The sequence below is a fragment of the Pinus tabuliformis genome, chromosome 6 (assembly GCF_031772625.1).
Source record: "Pinus tabuliformis cultivar Carrire ecotype Pingquan chromosome 6, CPIR1, whole genome shotgun sequence".
Lineage (NCBI taxonomy): Eukaryota > Viridiplantae > Streptophyta > Pinopsida > Pinales > Pinaceae > Pinus > Pinus tabuliformis.
The window spans coordinates 48,158,647-48,164,646 of NC_142292.1; positions in this window are offsets into that span (position 1 = coordinate 48,158,647).

The window sequence follows — 6,000 nt, forward strand, 5'->3', positions numbered from 1 at the left end:
TTTGGCTTTTCAGGTGCTATTTAATTTGTTTTCCTTGTTTGTGTTTGCAGATTCGCGACAAAGGAGCTCATTTGGATCGAAGGAGCGAGCGCATCCACAAGCTTGCGTTGGACCTAAGGTAGGCCCTAAAATCACTTGTTTGCCATTATTTATTAAAGCATATTTAGAGAAAGATAGTGTCTGGTTGGTTTGCTTGTCATTAGGTCTTCTTTAGATTCTAGGAAGGTCTATCTTGTCCACAAGATCGACTTATTCCGTGTGACAAAATGGCGACTCCGTTGGGGACTTGATTGTTTTCTTTGTTTTTTACTTTGACCTGAGAAACTATGTTTTTGTTTCTGTTTTTGACTTGTTGTGTGTAAAATTGGGTAGAGTTTGTAGATCCAGGGTTATTTTTTGTTTTTCATAGCTTTGGGAGAGGACCACACCCTAGCCGTTTAACACAGTGCGTACCCACCCGCAGCTTGGCTTTTAGCACAGAGTAGGACCGCACCTGTGTCAACTGTGGGCCTGCGGACCCTGTGAAAATTTTGAAAAACCTAAGATTTCCTCTGTTAGTCAGCTTAGTTTTTTGTTTAGAAATTGTTATCCACTGCCTAGACCTGCATATAACTTGTCAGAAGCTTTCCTTAGGTTGATTTCGTTAGTGTTAGGGTTTTAGGTGAAATTCCTAGGAGTTTGGCTTGTTGGGCTTGTTTTTCATTTTGGTTGTGTAGTGGCTCTGAGCTTAGAAGCTGTAGGGACTTCAGATCACCTTAGTGTCTACTAGCCTTCTTATGAGTCTGACCATTTATGAAATCTCCCCTTGTTGAGGAATCCACTTTGAGTTTTCGAGTCTTTACAAAACTTCGAAAAGCTTGTGTTTGAAAGTTTGGATTTTCATTTTCAAAAAGAAAACAAAATTGGTTGTTCTTGACTTATTTGTGATTCTACATAAATTGGTCCTTAGCTTACATCTAGCTAAGTAAAATATCCTTAAAAAAGACTTTTAGTAGGCTTTGACTTCAAATAGGTTTTTATAATTTATAGATCTCAAAGTTAGTCATTTTCATTAGTTTTGAGTGTTCTATAAGAAAATATAAAAATCTCTTTTGGAAAAAGTTTGTTTTGTAGTAATTGAATGCTTGTAAATGAAAAAGGGAAATTTTTGTGAAATAACTAGTTGTCTCGTTTTGAGTGCATTGGAAAATGAAAAAAAATCTTCTTTTAATTTGTTTGATTAGGAAAGATTTGTGTTTACAAAGTATTTTCATTCTCAAACTCTTTTTTAGTTTAGAAGTTCATCGAAGAGAAAAAGATTGTTTAAATCATCTTAGGTGCATTTTTAGTGATTTTGAGTCGAGTCTTCATACCACGAGTTTCATCTCCACACCTTTGGACTTAAACAAAAACCAATAAAAAATAACGCTTAAAGTAAAATTCATCTAGTAACATTTTTATTTTTAGGGCTCTGATACACCAACTTAGCTTAGGCTAGTGTCTTGGAGTAGGAGAGTAATTAACTCTCCCAGACAGTAAAAACAAACAAGTAGCTGTATCTTGTGGTAGGGAAGAAATCCAACTGTTGCATTTATGCTCTGGGAAAGCTCCTCTTAAAGGAGAAGCATGAGATCGTGTCCGAACCAGTGTAGGAATCAATCCTTCCTCATTGGGAACGACGCCAGATATTCACGTATTAAAAACGGTAAACCTCATATTAACCATTGTCGAGGAGCCTGGGGTCACTTGTTGGTAAACCTTGGATTATGTCAAGGAGCCTTCAAGGGGATTGAGCTTGCTACTCTGCCCTTGCATGCGTATCGGATCTTAGACTGTTCCCCCAGGTGTATTTGTCTCAGTTGGTAACCTTAGTGGCCATATTCTTTAGGACTCTTCCTGAGGTGACAGTGGTGGGAAGATCCCACTGTACCTGGAGCAGACGTCGGCTAGACTCACTTGGATTTTCTGGGGGGTTCTCTTCACTTGAGACGGTTAAGTGGAGGAACTTGTGCCAGTCTATTCATTAGGTAGGTTGCCGGGGTAACTGTTCCAACCACCACTTCTGTATTTAACTCTGCGACGTTGGATTTCATCACCAACTAGTGTTTTCAGTACGGAAAGTTAATGTTTGTGTGTGTTTGATCTCCTAGATTCTTTAGGCGTGTGATTCAAATTTGTTTGGTTCTTTAGAGACTTTAGGTGGTTTTCATTGAGATTTTACTTTGTTTGCGTGTGAAGTAGTTAAAAGTCTTTAACTGTGGCTGAACTACCAAGGCAGTCCCGTAGACTTCGGGGCCAATCTCCTGAGTTTGTAAACGTGGCTGAGTTACTGAGGAAGTCCCATAGGCTTCGGGGCCAACCTCCTGAGGAAGTACTGAGCTAGCTTGAAGGCTTGAAAGTCCTCGTAACTCCTAGAGACAGTAGAGTTGGGTCACCTGAAGAAGGAGAATCTTCTTTGATAGTACATCTTGATTTTCAACCGTTAGTAGCAGATTATAATCCACAGTCAGTGTCTGTTTCCGAAGTTACTGGTAGCTTTTCATCTACTAGTGATATAGGTGAGGAACCTAAAATATCCGATCCTGATACTGAATTTGCTGCTACTCCGACATCGGGGTTTGTTTCTCCAACTTCTAGTGATCCTGGTTCACCTAGGGTAGAAAGAGTAATCACCTAGGATCTTCCTTCTGGACTTATTGCTATTGAAGAACTTGCTCTGGAAGAAGAAGTAGGCATCCCTATCGCTGAAAATCAACCTGTTATTGAGCTAAGGGAGCGTGAATCAATTTTTTACAGTCCATCTAGGAGCAGTTCTTGGTATCTTTCTTTGACTAATTTATTAGAAAACTCAGGGTTAAGTTTTTCACCACCTCGTGCTCCTTATCACCCAACACCTAGATGTGATTATACTCCCGTAAATATGTCAGGACAGTCATCCATGTTTACTCAATCGCTTGAATCCTTTTTGTACGACGGTCCTTCTGTTCCCTCCAGGTATCAGTCACTTTCTGGTACTTTTTCGGGAGCATCTCCTCAACCCATTGAGCAAGGGTTATTAACTGGAAGCAATGGTACTAAGCCATTGAGCGTAGAAGACATTCTTATGATGTCAGGTTCTATTCCCAATCCTCAACCTCAAGGTGGCTAGTTACCGCCTGGGGGGCAGCCTCAATTAACACTTGGGGGGCAACCTCAAGGTACACAATTTGCATCTGGGGGGAACCTCAAGGACAGTACATACCTATGGGACAGTACGTTCCTCAAGGTCAACCCGAGACTCAATATGTACCCCAAGGTCAACCTCAGTATCAATTTATACCTCAAGGTCAACCCCAGTATCAGTACGTGCCTCAAGGGTATCAACCCCAAGGTCAGTACTCGAACCAAGGTTTCCAACCACCCTCCAGTCAAACGTATGTTCAAGGAATGGGAAATGTACGTTTCAATTATCAATCCTACCCTCAACCTGGTTATGGTCCTCAGTATTCTCAACCTGTTATGGGTCAGTACCCCAGAATGAATATAGTGTGGGATCCATCGCAAACTCAACAGATGTTGCAGCCAAATGTACAGTTGTCATCTCAAACTGGATAACCCTTAGTTTCTGGTTCACCCCAGCAACCGGTCCAGTCTAACATTCAAACTTTTGTACCTTTGGTAGTTTCTCAGCCTGGGCATAGTACGCCTCGTACTCCGCCGCAAAGGACTGCTACAACTGCCACAACATCTGTTCAATCTACCCCACCTACTTCTGGAGTATCGACAGCTTCGGTTTCTATTATTCCTGTATCTACCCCTCAGACATCTTTACCACCGTCTGGATCTACGGTTCAAACTTCGGTTCAGATGTCTATAGGACAACCTGGTTCAAGTACGGTTGTCACAAGTCAACCACAATTTACTTATCAACCATACCAGTGACAGTACCAATTCGGTCCTGCTGTGCAGCAGCTAGTCTATCAGTATCAACCGTACCCTGGGTACACTTATCAACAACCTCAACAATCCCAGTACGGTCCAGTTAATCCTGGTTTTTCGGGAGGATACAATATCCCAAACGCAATTCCTATTCCTAGTTATTCTGGATATCCTCCTCCTGGGGCTGGTCTCATGACCCAGAGTTTTAGGGATCCTAATCGGCAGTTACCGTTTATCGCAACTTTGGACTTGCCTGACTTGTTGTGCCTAACGAATGATCCCATTAATTATCTTTTGTTTTGGCCGCCAATGCCAAATAAGTTGCCTAGTGACATTCCCAAGTTCGAAGGTAAATCAGGAGAGGACTCGTCGAACCATGTGATGACTTACCACCTCTGGTGTGCGTCTAACTCCATTTTAGATGATTCAATCCATCTTAGACTTTTCCAGCGCACTCTAATTGGTCTCGCGACCAAGTGGTAGATTGAGTTACCACGAGGCACTTTTTATAATTTTAGTCAGTTAGCTACCTCGTTTTTAACTCATTTTCAGTTGCCAGTCTGATATGACAATGGCACAGAATTTTTAACTTTGTTAAAACAATCGACGTCTACTTATATTTCAGATCATATTCATGAGTGGAGACGTCGATGGCGTTTAGTGAAGGTATTTATTCCGGATCAGATTTTGGCTAAGTGGTTTGTAAAATCTTTGTTGCCAAAAATCACTGAAGATGTAGCTAAAGCTGGAGTTGTTAAGTGAGGAGCAGGTGATTTCTCAAGCACAGTACCTTGACTTGGTCTATACTCAGTTAGGTACGTTACACGAGAAAATCCCCGATCTTCCCAAGCAAAATCAAATCGCTGCAGCTCCTTCAGGATCTCATGCCGTCGATGGTATGATTCGTGTGGTTAACACTAAAAGTAAGAAGAAATCTTCCAAGAATTCTTCTCCTATTATAACCTTGCCTGATTGCCCAACAGGAGATTCTTTTGCAGAGATTTCCGCTGATATTCACATTGTAGAGTCATCTACAGCCAAATCAAAATCCGGTGGAAAAAAGAAAGGAAAGAAGAAGAATAAAACGGACAAAAATTCAAAGGAATAACCTGAAAAGGCAGAATCCAATGATGAAAAGCGTAAACCTCATTATCCTTGTCTCATTTGTGACGATGGAAATTTTACAAGAGACTGCCCTCATCGTGCAGAGGTTGCGAAGATTGTCAAGGGTTCCCAAACTCCTGCTGTTTTGAAGGATCCTTTTCCGGCTCAAGACAATAAGATGATAGGTTCATCTTCGAGTGCCAATGAAGAAACCATACTGATGATGTCCCATGTTAGGATTGCGACTCGATCGCAAGATTATGGTAGTAAAAGTCCTGTTGATGATAAAGAAGTAGAATCTTCTCATTATAATCCATCAACCTCAGCTCCCGGTTCCGATCCACTACGGATCGCGAAACCTAATCCAGACTTGGTAATCAAACCGCCCGCCAAGGGTATACTTCGAAAGTCAGCTTTCAATCCACATGCGAGAGCAGCTCAGAATTATAACATTGTTGAGGATTTAGTTGTTTCACCCTCAGTAATGTCGGCTTTGGAAGTGTTGCAATCATGTCCAGCACAACGTAAATTACTTTTGTCGGCTATAGGAGCTGTTGATGTTCAGGACTCGAACCTAATAATTTTTTATCTAGAAAATAGTACACCGCATTTGCCTCATCAAATGGCTTTCCAAATTCCAGTGATAGTAAAAAACAGGCCTATTCATCGAACTGTAATTAATGAGGGAGCCTCAACGTGTATTATGTCGATACAGTGTTGGAGATCACTTGGTTCTCCTTCGCTAAATCAATCCCCGACAATTCTAAAGGCCTTTGAAGGCCATGGGTTTCATCCTTTTGGCATTCTATAGGATTTTCCTATAGGGGTTGAAGGAAAAACCGTTAGTCTAGATGTGGAGGTGGTTGATGCCCCTCTAGATTACAACCTTCTCTTGGGTCGAAGTTGGTCTTACGCTATGACAACGGTCGTTTCATCGGTCTTTCGAGTAATAAAGTTTCCACATAATGGAAAGATCATAAGAATAGGCCAGCTGGCTTA